We start from the raw sequence: 18,779 nt of genomic DNA, 5'->3' as shown, positions 1-18,779 counted from the left end.
TTATTTTTTCACATAGACATGTAATTCTTCTTTGTTTCGCTTTGCCCTTTCATTAAAATATACTCTACGCGCATTCGTCCTGCGTTCGACGAGTACACGCTCCATTTTTTGATTTTATTGCGCACAGAACGAGAGGTTTGCCAACTAAATTCCACAGTTAACTGGTTAACCTATGATTTCTTTCTCAACTCTGATCGATACGGCTACTTTGTCATTAATAATTTCTTAGAAGAGAAAAATTCTAATCATATGTTACGCCTATATTTCCTTTTAAGTATAATAGATGATTACAATATAATAATGTTTACTTTGAATTCGAATTGTCTGAATCACGTTGAAAATCTTCACCGCGAGTCTCACTCGTAGGCCAAGGGGTTAACAAAGGAACATACGCTAAAATTCGCAAAGGTAAAGACGAATATGTGGCTGGAGCAGGTGAAAGTCCATCAGGATGCGACGAATGAAACCTCGGACTACTGATTTAATAGCTAGCAGGATCGCGCGGCGAGAATAGCGAAGCAGGATTCGGACGGGGTGTTAACGGGTTACTCGAGGAGAAAATTAGGTTTCCTTAGAAGGGTTGGGGACTGGAGAAGCCCTTCCGGCTGAAAACGTCTGCACGTGGCGGTGAAGCCGCACATGGGGACACTTGAATTATGTATACAACGCCGTCAGCCGAGCGTCTTGACGGTGTAACGAGCTGTCGATGTCAAGGTAACGAATGGGTGGAGGGGGGCCGGCAACCTTCGCCGGGGAGGAATTTATCGGCACGTCATAACGAAAGAGGATGCTTGTTCGCGCCGTTAGCCCCCTCGACACCGGCCGACCCGTGATTTGGATCTCTTCATTTAGACCACGCCGGACACCCCCGTGTGTCAGCGAGTTATTACTTTACAGCGGAGGGTGGACGGGGTTATGCGATTCGCGATTCTTGTACAGCTTCGCGGACGCTGGGGCTTGTGTACCGGATAGCGGACTTTTCGGGTCAGTGTATTAACCCCTGATGCGTGGACTGGTAAATCGACTACATAGGAAATCGATGTAAACTTCAATGTATATTTATCGTTAACCCCTTAACTTACACACTCGAGTTAACAGGCCAAAATGTGAAAATAACAATGTGAAGGCAAAGAAAAAAAATCGTTTTATTGATATTTATCATTTACATGGGATTGTAAGCTATAACATTTATTCAAGAATAGAATATAGCCTTTTTCCATGGAACAAAAGCGCAGTATATCAAAATTGATTCTTTTTGGCCGGTTTTTTTAAAAAAAAATGTGCGTTAAGGGGTTAATGTGTAAAACATTCAGATGAAAATATTTATAGGAAATAGGTACGTAGTTTTCTAACATTGAAGAGCAGTTCCTGTGGTGAATACGTTCTGGTAGTGGAAACCTGATTTTAGAGTCATGAAATTGTTTAACTTGTGGTCTCCTGCAGCTAGCTGATTTTACCACTTCTACTTTAATGATTTGGATTGACGAGCTCGATGACGTGCACCCATATCTCTGTGACACTGTGTTACACCACCACTGACAGAAAGATCTCTATATTTTCTGTGCATATTGTGAGTTCCAGATCTTGAATCTTAATCAGATTACAAAATTCTTGATTTTCATAGGCGTCTTCTCTGAAATCTTTTTAAGAGACAATTTCTCCAGTGGACTTCTCGAACTTTTTGAGTTGACGAAGGAAATACCAAAATCTAGGCTTTGCTACAATAGCGTCAGGAGCAAATATTCTCATTTTGTACAAAGGTGTGGTTTCCTCTTTTACACGCACTGGCTGTTAGTGTATTATCTACTTTTATCAGGTAAACAACTCGGTACAAAATTTAGGTAAACAAATTAAACACTCAATGTGGGAAGACTTCTTAGTGAGAAAAGGAACGAAAGGAAAGAGATTTCGGAGTTTATGAAAAATGTAGGAACTAATTAAAATTGAGTGAACGAAAAAAGAACGTATTTTAAATCAAAGTTTAAAGTTACTTGGTCGGTCAATTTGTGTTATTTAATATTACGTACGTATGAATGTTTGGAAGTTCGATAATGAAATAATAACGAATTAATTTGATGGGATTTCATAAATTGTATTTCGTCAAATGGAAATCTCGCTGCGCATCGTAAACGATGCAGAATTTTCATTTCAACCACATATTTATAATTACGCAAGCGTGTACGTTTTCCATATTTTGCTTCCGGAAACAGTTTTCCACTTTTAATTCTTTTCTCTTCGTAAGTACTGTTCTCGAATTTCGGTTCGAATTTTATTCCAGAGTTTTTCCTTCCTTCGCCATGTAGAATCTCGGAATTAGCGTGTAACGGTATCTTGCTTGATTTTGCGAATTCCGTGCTGATACACCTCGTTCGGCGATTTTGATGCGGCGATCCGTGCAGTCGCTTCAGGTTTATCTCGGACACCATCAGGCCTGCGCAGTACGTGTACAGGCCAGTCGATACAATTACTTCCCCGAAGCTAACCTGTACGATCGCCGGGCTCGTTTTCATTAGGAAGCCGATCGACGTTACGAGGTTCCTTCATTTTTCCCAGATTTTCGGGGAACGAGTCGGCCTCGTTACGAGTGAATCGGATTTGCAAATAATATGTAATTAAAACGCGTGGATATCAGAGAAATTTCGGGAGCGGGCGGAGTGCTACCGCTTCTGTCGCCCGTATTTTCATATTAATGAACCGGTCTGCGTCACGCGGATAATTATCCGCTGCTCGTTTATTTGACCCCGATCGCCAGCGGTTCGATGTTAATTCTATTTCGTGTCGTACATCCACGCTACACGCCGAAATAAAACAGTGAACCCGTTTCTCGCGTAATCAATATTCAAATTTCATTTTCTTAACGTCCACCTGACAGTCACGCGACTCCAAAAACTTGAAACATTTAACGACTAAATTTTCCATGTAACCTTTGTCCTAGCAACCGAACTGTTCGCGTTCGATTGAACTTAACCCTTTGCGCTCGGAAGTTTCTTACTAGAAATATTTAACATTTTTCGACGCGGCAAAGACGATATTCTTTGAGATTAAGTCGAAGAGGAATCGCCAGTATATTGAGGAACAAAGCTATTTTATTCTATTTCACGTATCAAGGCATTATACAAAGTTCAACATTAAATATCAGATTCTATAGTTTTACTGAATCAAATCAGGTGCTGACTGAGTGCAAAGGGTTAAATTTCAAACAAATTCTCCTCAAATATACTTGTACACCTTTTTATGAGATGTTCAAATGTCAACCTTCAAATCTTCTCTTCCAAACACAATCTCAAAGACGAAAATGAAAATGAAACCCATGCTCTCCCTTAGTACAGGATACAACGACGCCGTCGTTATCTTTCCGTTTCCCTTCGTGCCACTTCTCCGCATCAAAACGTCCCCTGCCCCCGCCCTTGACCCGAATATTAGCGTTACAGAATAAAGCCGTTTCGCGGACAATGTGTCGCAATGTGCCGGGGAACGGCAGAAATCAAAGCAGCTCTCAAGTAGCAATTTCAGTGAATTGTGCAATCGCGAGGTAAGTGCTGTATCGATCGTACGGTCCTGGGTCGCTGTAATTGTGCTATTACCTCCTGCCTACGATGGACGTCGCAATCTTTTATATTAAGTTACCGATGCCCCTCGTATGTATCATCCGTCTATACTTTCGTCGTTAATCGAGCTATCGACGTTCCCGGTTGTTCTCGATCGATGAGGAAACGGCGATTCGTTCTATTCCGTTCCGTTCGGCCGAAGAAATGCGATTCCTCGATCTTCTGCCCTCGCAGGTCGTCGTTAAACTCGGTTGTTATCCGTGAACTTCTGTAGTAATTGTGAAGTCCGTGAAATTTGATTACTCCGTCCGTTGCGAGTACAACCCAAACGATGCGACAGGCGAGCGGAGAGCAAATCGCGCAATTACAATCGCTCACGTGCACGCTTCGCTCGCTCGTTCCACCGTGGAACTTATACATCGTATCGAGGGAAACTTTCGGCGACCGAGTTTTATCACTTCCCCTCCCTTCCCTGTTCCCCGTGTTTTTGGCAACCGAAGAAACGGTTCGATGGCTGCCGAAACAGCCGGGGAACGGGATTATTGGGGAGATCGGGGATAACCGAGGGGAAAAGTGCTGTATTACTTCGATGGTTGGATATAACTTGCGAAACTTGGCGTAAGAGATGATTGGGATAGATTTTTCGAGAGGATAATGAATGATAGATTCGATAAGGGTAACGCGAGAGAAGAGAATACTGTATTGCTTCGATAGTTGGTCACGATGGAAAATTTGACATAAGAAACTACTGTGGCAGGATGTTTAAAGAAAATACTGAACGACAGACAAAAGTAACGTAAAAAAGGAAAACACTACTGAAGTGTTCTGATAAATGATCGCGTTTCGATAACTGCGATAATAAAATTCGTATTGCTTCGATAGTTGGTCACGATGGAAAATTTGACATAAGAAACTACTGTAGCAGGATGTTCAAAGAAAATACTGAATGACAGACGAAAGTAACGTAAAAAAGGAAAACACTACTGAAGTATTCTGATAAATGATCGCGTTTCGATAACTGCGATAATAAAATTCGTATTGAGGTAACGAGATACAACGATGGCGATATAATAAAGTTAAACACGCGATCAACTAACGAGCTACCATTCTGCATCAGTTTCCGACGATTTTCATTGCCGGAAACGTACACGCGTATCGGTCTTCTTTTGAGTTCAAAGGAACTTACTCCGAAGCGGCCAAATATCGATGCGCTATATTTTCCTCTTCCTCCTAGTTGGAGCCCATTCGACAGCGGAAAAGAAATTAATGGACCGTATCAGCGATACGCCAATACACGCCGTAAGCAGTGCGCCGGTCGAAATTTCGTTCGGTACTCTTCTGTACGCGTTTAATCGAATCGGCTCTTGCGCTAACGTTTTCGCGTTAAACTCGCCCGGGCAGCGGCGTTGCTTTTTAATCGAGGACGGGGCGGATTAGTTTTACGATCGAATCGAGAACGCCGGCCAACTGAAACCGGGCTTGTACGTTATTAAATTGATTGTTCGAATAACGAATTCCTTTTCTGCCGGCGAATCGACTGGAATGCCGAATCACTCTTCCCTTGACGAAACCGTCAAATATTCATCCGTCACCGTCTATGTGTATACCTGTGTTATTTCTAAGCTACCAGCCATGAAACATTCATCCATTTTTCATGCGCCGGTTGATCATTCAAAAATAGATCGACGAGCTACTTTTGAATCTGCAGTTTACAATATAAATGATACTCAGCTAAATTCGTGAAGATACTAAACTGAATCAACTACAAATGAAAGGTACTCTAAATACCTAGACCTCCAATGAAAAATTGTTTTTCAATGACAACCCTTAAAATACACGTTACCGCCGTTCTCAGTATGATTTAGTCCTCAGTATACTTAGAAATAAATCCTGCTAGATGACGGCTATAAATACTTATTACTCCCCTAATCGATCACCGTCGAAGCGTCCATAAATTCCCAGCTCCTAAAATCGGAACGTGACTCATTAAGCACGGTTTACACCCGCGATCGATGATATCGCAGATCGAACCCGTCGCGAATAGTCAGCGCCTCGGTTCCGGACTTATCACCGTGCCCGGGTATTCCAATATTTATTCTTCCCATTCCAGGCGTCGTCGCATTTATTTTCATAGCTCGGCTCGCTTTCACGACACGTATATTCCGGCGCGGGGTCGCGTCCCGCGGCTCGGATCCTCCCGGGGAGCCCGGCATTTTATTTGACAAGCGACGTCTCGTTAAGGACGCTGCAACTCCGTTCGTTCCCGTGCCTTTTCTCCACTCGAGCCGAGCCCGGGGATCTCCACGCTTTCTTAAATTCCTCGAGTCGAGAGCTCGAAGGGATGCACCGCGCCCTATCAATGTCAAACACGGCGCGAAGCATCCTCGAGATTGCAGCTCAGTCGATTCGACGAGGAAACGCGCAAAGGACGAACCCTGTCGTCCTGATGTGTCGATCCGGGACAGAAATGAGAAAATCAACTTCTGGTATTGTTGATGATATGATTTACAGACATCCGATAGACACAGGAATGACTAGATTTCCTGTGTGCTGAAAGTTGTTTAACCCTTTGCTGTCGAATGTCGACATTTCGATCAGGTGAAAGTTTCATATTTGCAATACTAAGTTGCAAACGAATGATTTAATAACTTGAATAGCAAGCGATCAGTGTATAGTTCCCTTTTTACTACTGTTTAAGCATTCGACGCATAATTTAGCTTCATAGCAAGCTGTGTGTACTAAGTCTTCGTCCGCAAAGGGTTAACACAAATTTTACTTTTCTTGCATATTCCTTAATGTATATCATTCCTCAATTTCCTTCGTTCCCTTAATGTTCATTGATAGCTTCAAGTGGATCGTTTTTCAAACTCTGATGAAGTTTTCCTAAAATATTCCTCAAAACTCCGGCGCGTTTTAACGTTATTTTGAGTTAGAAGATTCTTCTAAGGATATTCGAACGAATTTAAAGCAACTGCGGATAAGAATGTTGTTATCAGATGTACGAATATTGAAATGGGTGGATCACACAGTACGAAAGTTTGATTTTTATTCCAAATTTGGTGAACTGAAGGAGGTCGGCGCAGGTATGTACGTTTTCCCCGAGCATTCTTCACCGAGGAAAACGAACCCTGTTGGGAATAAGAACAGAAGGGAGCAAGGAGAACGCGAAACGCACCTTCTCTTCATCATTCCTGACGGGGTCATGAATCATGGCTCGCAGTTCGACGTAAAACTTCCCGTTCGTTATCAGCCGGCTAATAAAACTCTCGCCCCCTTCTAATGGACACCAAGCAACCTTTCTCTCCCCGTTCGCCCCGCTACGAGGACTCAAATTCTCATCCAAGCGAGTACCACGGAGAAAGTCTGACTTAAATCTCGCCGGCTCCCTCCGTTTATTCCTGACGGAAGTTTCGAGATAATATTACAGCGAACTTAGTCGTGTACTGCAAGCGAATTGGCTGCTCGAAGAAGAAAACAGAGAAGCGTTATACTTTTATTTCGCAAGGGAGAAGATGTTTAGGAAATTTTGGCATCGTCTCGGATGGTTTTAAACGAGATCTTTTTAATTTGTTAACAGACTGATGTTTTTATCGTCGCGCAGTATTTTTTACTGGTGGATTTTATTACTAACGAAGTTTCCTTTGTTTCATCATTAAAGTTTCATGGAGTCTTTACGGTACAGATGTGTGTACCTTGATGATTCTTTTTTTTTGTGACCGTACGTGTAAATATGTTCCTGTTATGGCTGCCTTTTGTTTAAATTCGATGTCCGTATGATTTCAATGACTATTTCGTGAAATTCTGGTTGTAAAACCTTCGAGTCCTCGAAGCTCCAAAGTTCACTTCAAAGGCTGAAGTATTCGAAGTTTCAGGGCTCAACGTTGAACATACCTTATAGGGTCAACATAGCAACAGAAAGCACAAAGTCTTCGACCATAAAAATTCAAGAGTTGAAGACTTCAGATTTTACAGCTCAAGGCTTCAGCCGTGCGTGCTCAAACTCTTAAGGCCAGAGCCGCGGCTACAGCTTTCAAGGATCGAAGTTTAGGATTCATTTTTATAACACTATCACTGGCCACTACTGACCATTATTAATAAGTTTATTGAATAGAAGATATTACGATCAATATCTATGATAACTCCGAAAGAAGACTTTAACCCTTTACGGACGAATGTCGACATTTCGGCGAGATGAAACTTTATATTCGTAACACCAAGCCTCGAGCAAACGATTTAATCAGTCGAACAACAAGAGATCAGCACGTAGTGTCCTTTTTTGCCGTACTATTTACTTTCGCCACTAAGCTCATGTACCATTTTACTATCGACAATTTGGAAGAAATGCAACAAAATTGTCCATTCTACTTCAAGTGGAGATTTTATTTGAAGACAATACAATGATAATAGCAAAATAGTTGCTTTGATCCATGGGTAATGAATAACATCGATTGTCGAATTAGTTTAGAAACCTCCATCACGAGTCTCACTCGTCATTGTACGGCAAGGAGTTAATTAAGCAATCCATGTATAATTTAGCTCGATCTGCCGAAGGTTTTGCATGTTTCAAAGAATCTTCGTCCGCGAAGGGTTAAATGTTCCCAAAATGAAGATTGACAATTTGAACGCTATATTTAAACTAAGTATACTCTGCAACCTCAAGTAATCCTCTAACAGTAATACTCGAAATTGTTGTATTCAGTTGTTGTCCCACGTGTAGCCAATATGTACGGTGTCAATGGGGATTCTTAGGGTGTCGAAGGAGCAAAGGGCGCAGTGCGAAGCGGAGCCAAAGCCCGATAGGTTTGACGGGATTTACTGCTTGTAATGGCAAACTCGACGTCTGGTGTTGCGGTCGGCTTTGGCCGGCGTATTAGGGGAGGGTCGGCGGGATTATGGAGGCGGGGTAAACACGGCCCCGTTCTAAACTGCGCGACATTTTGAAAGTTACGGCGCACGAATCCCCCCTAAACGCATTAAAACCTCTTATACGTGTACATAGCTCGGAGGAAGCGTCCACAGTGTCGTCGAGTAACACAGGGATTAACCGGGACGCGTATAAACGGGTGGCGCGTCGCGACGCGACGCGATTAATCGAGTCGTCGTTAGTCATCAAACGTAACGATGACAGTCGACCGTCGGTTTACTCGTGGATTTATTCGCGACATCATTTGAAAAGCAAATAAACAAAAAAATATCCCAGATCCCACGTAGTCGCGACAACTGCGATGCTAACGAACGAAATAAAATGAAAAATAACCCTTTGTTTAGACATCGCGTTTGTTACAGTATTTTTAGGGAAACTGAACGTTTCTTTTAACGCACTGATGCTTGTTTACGGTGAAATAGATTTGGTTGCTGTTTTTTCTTTTTTTTTAGTTTTTAAGCGGAACACACGCGAATAAAGGTTTTATACTTTTTGCAATGATAGCTCGATTTGATGCGTGCGACAGAAGCGAGTTGATAAAATATTTCGGTGTAAAACATTCGACGTTTGTGTTTTACGTTTCCAGGTGAACCTGGATAATATTAGAGGCCAAATATTTCCGACCGACAGTGTATACGGTATCGGGTGGCAGTTCATAAAAGTTTTATCTCCATCGATTTAGTGGAATAATCCTTTGTGTACGTGTTTCTTTATGAGCGGAAATATTGTTTTCGAGTGCACCGTGCCGTGCAGGGGTGGTAAAAAATGGAACGTATAGTTAGGGGAACATATACCGCGCCGGAAATGCGTTTAGATTCTATTTGTTAGTTCAGTCTATGCAAAAAAGTGTTGTTCAAACTCCCAATACGGGAAATATACAGGTTGCTGAACAGCATAATAAAGTATCGGACATAGAAATCGTAACTGTTTGAAAACCTTTTAAACTGGCAATTGTATCGCAGGAATTACTAAATTGAATATGTTATATTTTAAATATGTTATTTTTAAATGAAATTATCCAATTACTATTATCATAATTATCCTATCGTTAAACTTCGTAATTATTCTATCGCTATTATCCTAGTTATCAAATTACGAAATTTAATAGCTATCCTATTATTGAATATTACCCTATTGCCGTTGTTCTGTTTGTCTTATTACTAAATTTAGCATTACTTCTATTTCTCATTACATTACTCGTCCCATTTCTAATAGCAGTTATCCTAGTTAGAAGTGGAAGTAGGTCAAGAATGGAACTCAACGTTCGAAGTGACGTAATTGAACGCGTAAACATCTGAGGTGCGCGAACTTCGACGTGTTCGCGGTTCAATCACGCCGCCGTACAGAATTTTGCGAATGCTTTGCAAGATCAATGAATTTGTGAGTTAGTCGAGCGTTCGGCTAGGTGAATGGACCATCGAAACCTTTAAACCGGGCCGAAACTATGCGGCCGCGTTGAGGGCAACGGCGAAGTTTCGGCTACAAGCGTTATTCACGGATTCCTCGGTATAAAGCGACGCTTTCGGTTGCGTGTTGGTTAACGCAGATTCACTGAAAACGCCGGTGGGCGGGGAACCGCTCAAAGGGAAAAGGGGGTAACAACCAGTCTCCCGTGCGGCGGAGTGGAAACACTTCGAATCGAATTGAAATCGAGGGAGGAGAAATTTTTTGCCGGTATTGTGGTGACGGGCCGTGTCGGTGTTTAACACGATTCTATACGAGGGAAAAAAGAGCCGACGGAAAAAGTATCGCTTGGCAGCGAGATCGGCCGCCATTACGACGGCGACGACCGATTGCGCGTGAAAAATATCAGGTTCCGAGCGTTCACCCGTTTCCGCGATATCAATGGCGGCTTTTTTACCCACCAATCGTATCTAAATTTGAAACGAGCCGATTGTGACCCAGTTAGACGGCTGAATTGAACCTATTCACGAGGCTGGCTCGCGGTGATAATACTACCGGGTATTCGGTGGTTTCTTTTGAATTAGTTCGTTTCATTTGAAATATTGCTTTTTCTGATTGACGTACTTCCCTGTACTCTTACGGATAAAAAAATATTAATACTGGTCAGCGTTTGCAGATTAGTGCGAATAAACTGGAACAGAAAGTATTAATCCTTTGTCCTGTAATAACGAGTGAGACTCGCGACAAAGACTTCTAGAGGAATTTAATAAAAATCAATGCTGTTAACTACGCATGGGTCGAAGTAAAGAACTATCCTGCTGTTATCAATTTATCTTCAAAATTTTACATTCACAGTGAAATAGAAAATGTCTTGATTCTTGCAAATTACTGATAGAAACATGCTAGTAGTTTAGAGTAGCGCAAGAAAAATGATATGACAAAGGGTTAATAAATATTCGCAACGTAGCGAACTACCTTTCCGTGCCCGTATAAAATACAGCAGACATTTACACGAATCACCCTGTGTATTGTAACTGATTCAGCGTTTAAAGAACTCGGTCGCGTCGACGGCATGCAACTGACGTGGCAATTAAAGTTGCTAAAAATCCGGCGACTCGGGAGTGTCTTCTAATTTCAAGTTGCGGAGACTCCGGCAACTTCGGAATCGCGTTCAATCCCAAGTAACTGAAAACCCAGCAACTACGGAGTTCCGCGCGATTCGAAGTTACTGAAAATTTAGCAGCTTCGGTGGCTGCTGACATCGCGAGCACAGGCGGAATTAGAGTACAGGCGTGACCGAAACGTCTGTCGCCTTCCATTCTGTCCGCCCGGCGCGCGGCGCTTATTCGATTGCAATTTTTCGCGCCTGTGCTCATTTCAGCCTCTTTCGTATTCTATCCCGTTCGAAAGGTCTGCATTATAGATCGTGTGAAATCCAAGTGTCTGACCCCAATCGAACGGTCGACTTGCGCGGAGAACAGAGGGCCGCTGCGAGAGAAGAAGCGGAGACAGAGGGCTTGGAATCCCATGTGAATCAGTTGGGCAGGGACTAGAGTGTATCGATCAATAGATCTCGATACAGATAACACTTAGGTGTGCAAACGCTCTGGAGCTAACGTTTCGTCGGATTGTCCGTCGATGTATTGTGACGTTTGGGGATTCTGCATCCATGTTTGGCGTTGCATCATTGGATACTACCAATCATTCAATAAAGTAATTTATAAATTACGTCGTCCAGACTGGAAATCGCGAAACTTTGAAAATTCATTGGTATGGAGGTACGGTTGTTAGTTTTAGAATTATTCAGAACTTCATAGTACTTGGCTCTTGTAAATGAATTGAATTTAGCAACTAAGTTTCTTAAACTAAGATTAAACTGACATTTGTACGGGACACTGGCAGCCGATTTTATTTCGCGAATTCATTTCTTCCACTTTCAGCCTAATAAGCACGAGTTCAACCGTCCTATTTGTAGTTCCGATCAAGAAGCTTTGTAGAGATTGCATATCATACTATCATTATCAAAGATTGTTTATTTCATAAAAATTGCAACCACCAGGCCGCCCAAACAACGTTTGAACCGAGTTTGGAGAGAGTTTGTTGGGTAATGTAGTTTACAGAGAATTTGTAAGTGATTCGAAACTGCATGAATGTTTAAAAATTCGCAGCGTAATTATTATTACTGTCTAACGGTGTTCTTCAGTTTGCGAGGATATACGTTAAGCATTACAAACGGGTAGCGAAGATTATGCACGAATAGTCAAGGACTAAATACTCTGCAGGTTTAACTGAGATCAAATATTCTACGTGCCTGACGGAGAACAGGCTATTCTACTTGGATCTTAATCCTTTGTAGCCTGAAGTTACTGCGAACTACCATTTTCATTAAAATGTAACTATGTACCAAACATGTTTTGGTTCTTAATTTAATATGAAGTAATTTCGTCTATACGCTGCTTAAACAGTTTCAAAGTATCTCGGATAAGCACCTTATTATAACCGGAGAACGACATTCCGAGGAACTAAAATCTAATACTGTGATACCGAATTCCAGTTATCATTATATTAACGTGAATATTAACACATTGGCTGCCACGTCGTTCGTATATAAATTACTTGACTGCATCAATGTTTTCGTCAGACTTCGTCATTCGAATACGAATGACAATAGAAAATTCGCAACAATTATTCCAAGCATATAATTTGTGGATATATTCAAACGTGTATCTCTATATAAAAACGAGAAGTATATCTCACTATAAATTGAATGTCAACAATGGCATGTTCACAACTCATATTCATTACGAAGAAAATTCGACAGGGAAGGGAATAAAAGTGTCTTTCAACCCTTAGCAGTCCTATGTCGAGTCAGTTCAAGTCAAATTGTTTTAACAATTTTTTCTATATTCATTTGTAGTATCACAATTGCACCATTTAAAGGCAACATATCACTGACTCCCAAATATTCTTGAATAAACAGAGCGTCATATTAAGCTGCAATTGAATGAACTAACGGCGAGGTGAACCTCAAGCTGAAAAACCAAGAGCACTTCGGACCGCAAAGGCTTAAACAAGTTAAGCGAAGTTTCCAAATACCTCAGTGGTGATCGGACAAATCACAAGAACACGATTCCGGGTAATTGCAGTTGGTAATCCTTCGTTAGTAGGAATATTTCAACGCACGTTCGCAGCGAGACGTTGATACCGGAAACTTCTTTCCCGATTGCACGGCTCGGAAGTCGCGTTGGTTCTCGTTGTCGGACAAACGCAATATCCGGAAGAGGACATAAGTAATGGTTATTGCAGCCACGTGGTAGGGCCAGACGGCGGAGAGAAAAAGTTTTAATCGTTCCGGGAGGGCGGCAAGGGCAAAGGCATGGAAATCAGGGACAGAGGAGAAGGAATTTCAAGACTGTCGTTTATTGTACTTTACGGCGACGCGGCCCGTGAAATCGCGAGAGGAACGACGCCGGGTTACTTTTAGATTTCACCGTGGCCCCGCCGAGCAGAAAATTACCGCGTAATATTGAATTTACGCTCGCGTCATGGAAAGAAATTCATTGAACGTCTCACTTCGCAACGCAGCCACACCTTCGCCAGATTTTTACGAATTCCCTTGGCGGCGTAACTGCGGCAGGGCTCTGCGAACATTCTTCTCTTAACTTCGCTAAATCCGTTTTAACCGATCCCGACATTTTTATCTCAGCCACGTTCCGCTGTGATTGCATTTTACACTGTTAAATTAATTTAACTGGCCGCCACGCGGTTTGCCTAATTCGATTCAATTTTAGCACTTCTGTTTTAAATGCCTTCTCTTGTCCATTGATTCAATCTGTTACCGTCATTTCGAACGACTCGTTTAATTCTTAATATATCATATTTGCTGTTAATTTACCGTTACTTCCGTCCCATTTGTTTCATTCATTAGTGCCCTCCCGATCGTCCGTTCCCCCCGCTCCACGAATTTCATCCGCTTTGATTGTTTCATTCAATTCGTCTATTCCAGAAAATTTGTCTCATTTGTCTATCCCCAACCTGACCGTTTAATCCGGCTATCCGTTCTCCTAGTTAATTTGTTTCAATTGGTACTCAATTTCCTATGCAATATTAAAATTAGGACAATCATCGCTCGCGCATTATTTCAGCAGTTATACATTTCATCGATTTTCAATTCGTTTCCAATTATAATGTGCATTCGAAATAATACATTTAATAACTTGTACAAAACAACTTCTTTAAATATATTTCCACGAAAATTACGTTCCAAAGTTTGCAGAAACAATGGGTATACAAAAATATCGCATTAAAAATCATAAACTTTAAAATTCAGTGTTGAATGTTGTACAAGGTATCAGCGTATGAAACAGAAATAAAATTTTTATGTTCGTTGCAAATGATACTATCGATATTTCCTCTGAAAATAATGAATATTCACAACAATAAACAGTGTCGAAATTCCATTTTAATTTAGTTAAATCAAACTAGCTGCCTGAGATGAGCTTATCTTTCGAGTGGGTGGCAATCAACGCGTTAAACAGACAAAGTATTGTAATTAGGCGAAGGACTTCCAATATCCTCCATTGCTTCGCTTCCGACACGATTCGCAACGGGGAAGCGCTGTACATCGGATGTCGGTGTAAATATTCGTCCCTGACGTCGCTGTTGACGTCGCTTTCCGACAACTGAAGCGTTCGAGCGTGCCTACCGAGAAACTCGCAAGAGAGACAGAAACTTGGGAGCGCGTTTACGGCCCGGTTTAAGGAAATCCATTTCGGTCGTTTTGCCGAAGTTGCCCGATAGTCGAGTTTCCCCGCATCGGTCGCTAATAAACCGTATAGCGGCTTGTATCGAGCGGAATCCGGAAACGTGGCCGCGGAAACCAGATAATTCCAGCGTTACGTCATTCGTGCCGCGTTCTCGGCGAAGCCTCATCTAAAACCGCAAGATCGTTCGTTGGCATTCAATGATTCAATGAATAACGAGCGACTGATTATACCATCGGCGTTACGGCTGAAGTTGCTAAAAGTCGGGCAGGCTTAGAATGTCCTCTAATCTCGGGAGTTCCGGCGACTTGAAAGTTTCATCTAGTTACGAGCACCTGACAGTCTGGCGATGTCGGAATTCCATCGAATTCCAAGTAGCTCAGCCTGACAACTTCGAAGTTTCACTTCGATTCACTAATTTCACGTGCCCGATTGATTATTAATAAACTACACACCGAATCGGGATAATCGTGGTAACTCGATCATTTTTGGCGTTGTTTTCGTCCGATCGTTACGACTCGTCGATATATAGCTGCCCGGTGAACGAAGGAGCACGCTGATTTATTTCTTTGTACAAAGAGGGATTACCTAGGTGAAAAATAGTCCCCTTCTTAACCTGTTCGACGGCGGGATGAATCGGTTCCGTAGGTTTGACGATGTCAGGATTCTTATTGGCAGTTCATTTTCATGGCGCGCCCTTCTTGCCGATCGTATGCAAATCGGATCCCCTTCAAATTTATCGCCTCGTTATTGCCGGCCCGGGGATGAAGCGGGACGAGGGTAAATGAGCCATAAAAAAAGGAGAACTTCTGGTTTACGTATCCGAAGATAAAAAGAGGATCGATTATTCGGAATCGCGAAGTGTCTCGAGATACGTGGATCGCGGAAGATCTACTATTGAAATGTTTCACTGCCATTGAAATTGAAACTCCGACGATTTTACGCGAACGAAATGTTCCGCGTAAAGTGTAAGTGCCCCAGTGATACAACGGCGATCGTGATAAATCGAATCGCAGCGAAACTATTATAAAAACTGTTATTATAGCGCTACGTAGACACGCTTTTCACACGAATGAATTCGCAAACGGAAAGTAATAGCGAAATACTCATTAGTTCGCTACTGGCCTCGGTCGACTCACTCGCCATTAAGTATTACGACCCAACTTCTCAATTAGTTTCCACTCCGCAATCAGAAACTTGAAATTTTAACCGAGACGAGACAAGTTAACGTTCGACCTGCTATAGAATGCATGCTGTGCTATTGGACCGAAATGATTAAGTGTTCCCCCAAGCTCGGATCGCGGACGATTGCATCGCGCTGGCACCGTTAACGTGCTTAACCTCGTAAAAACAACGAGCTCCGACCTAATTGGATGTCTAATTATTTATCTTGCTGCCTGGAATTACCCTTCAGACGGTGGGGTACTGTTCCCACCTAGTATCGACAGGGTGGAAGGCGAAACGGATCGCGTACAGTTCTTTGGGAGGTTGGATCAAAAGAATCGGTCGCGTTAACTGGGTTTAACCATTATATCGACAAATAACGGAGTACTAATAGCATAATAACATATTTCGGATGCTGTGTTTGGTTCCCGGCGAGATGCAAGCCATGTTGGGAAGCATCATTGTTCGAGGAGACCGTTAGACAGAAATTATACACTGTACCAAAATGTTAAGTTTAATATTAAATTTTATTTTTAAAATTAAGTGACTGATTTGCACCAACCCCAAATATTCGAGTGCCATTAGTTTGCCGCTCGAAGCGTACATATAATTAACTTTGAAATTTAAAGTTTAAGAATCAATCGCGCTGAACACTTAGTTTACCAAATTCAAAGAGACGTATTACGAAATAGAGAAAGAATAAATTCATGCCAGATGTACTTCAGTGTTAGATAAATTTCTCTTGCGACGTGGATAGTCCGGTATCATGATATGTTAAACGATATTGGGGTTGTTCGGCGCTGTAAGGGTTAAGGGAAGGAAATTTTAATGTCTATAGGGGCAAAACAGCGAAATACACCATTGTATAGTTTGTTTTCGATGTAGCCAGCGACAGTTGAATAACCGCCGACCGCGAATTGCAATTTCCACAAAGAAAGTTCAGCGGAGATCCGTATCGCGCGAAAAACGAAGGGAGCGAGGCAAAGAGAAAAGGCAACAAATACAAATTATCCGGGGGAGGCATGGCCGTAAATTAGAGCAGGAATCCTGCGGCTGACAGCGCTGTGCATTGCGCTTATTATAATTAAGTAAAATTGCGTTCTGAAATAATTGCGCTGGGGAGGACCTCGGCCGTCCGGAAAAAACGCGTGAAATTTTTTCGCGCGGCGAATTAGAGATCCCCGATGGGGAACCGTGGCGGTATTTTCCTTGAGAAATGGGATCCATCCTTTCGTACAATGTATTTCTTCTACCAAAAATCTATAAAATTCCAAGGGAGTTCCCGTCGAACGTTCCCGGTGGCTTGAAACAGAAAATTATTATTGCAGACACTTTTCAGGCACCGTGAAAATCTCTCGTCGTTTCAGCTCGGAACACGTTTCCGTGGCATAAAACAGCTACCGCCTTATGAAAGCCTGAAGACGGAGGTTAGCTCCTGCTTACCAGCATGCGCTGAATAATAAATCGCACGCTTGAGCGCGTGCATAGATGAAACGCCAGCGAAAATACTAAGTGCGCGCCACCGTTTGCGATTATTATGCCGAAATTGAACGTGACGTTCGAAAATCAAGAGTGCTTCGCGTTGCGAGCTTCGACATTAGGGGTTATTATTAGCTGTAACGTAATGGTGCTTAAACTTAGTTACTATCTTTCGCCCGAATTTTTCTCTTACTCGTTCATGAAAGTAAATATCAATACTTATAATGTAGTACGATATAATTATATATGCAATAATAATATAGTACAATATAATATTTGTAACACTTTGTACAGAGAAATAATATTATAGGATTTTAGGATTTTTAGATCTCTTTTTCCTCAGCTAAATAGAAAGTAAATACTTATAATGTAGCACGATATAATTATATATGCAATAATAATATAGTACAATATAATATTTATAACACTTTGTACAAAGAAATAATATTATAGGATTTTAGGATTTTTTGATCCCTTTTTCCTCAGCTAAATAGAAATTATATATGCAATAATAATATAGTGCAATATAATATTCATAACACTTTGTACAGATAAATAAATATTATTACAGGATTTTAGGATTTTTAGATCCCTTTTTCCTCAGCTAAATAGAAAGTAAACACATATTACCCATAGGATACTGTTCGTCACGGAAACCAGGCATAGGCAGACGGGGACAATAAAAATGGCCCCGGTCACTAAATTGGATTCACGGTAATTTTCTTGATTGAACTTAACGTCGGATCGCTGGGAGGCGGAAAGCCCGTCTGTAAATTTTTCTCGGCAGCACGTGCCTGGAACGATCGACCTGCCCTTTTCGGCGTCTCCACCCGACCTGTCGAACTGATTCGCGGATCGATTGCTTTCTTTGCTGGCGTTTTTTCATTCAGCTTTTCCTTTTACGTTCGCTCTGTCCCCTACCGTTGCGGTTCTTCTCCCCACGCGAAACCCACCGCCCTCGACGCCGATAATCCCGCCACGGAACGTGACCGTTTCCCGCACGGCCATCTTTCCCCTGCTCTTTTTAAGCGCCTCTTCTTATTTACGAATTTCCGACCAATGTTTGCCGACCGTGGTGCACACCACGTTCGATTGCATTCGATAGCCGTTTTCGAGTTTTCTTCCGACTGGAACGTGGATATTGTATCGAGCCAATGAGAAAGTTATGTCGACTTTTGATAGTGAGAAGATTGTTTTCTATTAACGCGTAATTCGAAGATTAGAATATTACATAATCGACTAAGTACAATAATAATACCTTGGTTATTTTTCAATGATCAGATTGTAACTGAAAAGAATATTGTAAATTGCATACGTATCACAGATTGATTAGCGTTAACACTAGAACTACCGATTTAATACGATTAATGTGCAATTCCTATAAAAACTGTAACAATAGATTATTGTCACTTTCTTCATTTATTTTCAAAATCATTTCGAAGATTCAGTGCTTCGAAGATATCAGTAATTGCTAAACAAAAGAATTGAAACCAGTGA

General features: G+C 41.8%; 1 protein-coding gene and 1 pseudogene across 7 annotated transcripts in view; both read right to left on the bottom strand.

Annotated features, from left to right (window-relative positions):
- LOC116429247 (opioid-binding protein/cell adhesion molecule) overlaps positions 1-18,779 on the bottom strand; it is an 87,255-nt gene that overhangs the window by 50,659 nt on the left and 17,817 nt on the right. The gene's annotated exons all lie outside the window — the stretch shown is intronic.
- Positions 1,324-5,197, bottom strand: LOC116429249 (large ribosomal subunit protein eL20 pseudogene; annotated as a pseudogene).

The sequence above is a fragment of the Nomia melanderi genome, chromosome 3 (genome assembly GCF_051020985.1).
Source record: "Nomia melanderi isolate GNS246 chromosome 3, iyNomMela1, whole genome shotgun sequence".
In the NCBI taxonomy this organism is placed as follows: domain Eukaryota; kingdom Metazoa; phylum Arthropoda; class Insecta; order Hymenoptera; family Halictidae; genus Nomia; species Nomia melanderi.
The sequence above is the reverse complement of the archived record's forward strand: the minus strand, read 5'-3'. Positions and strand labels throughout refer to the sequence as shown.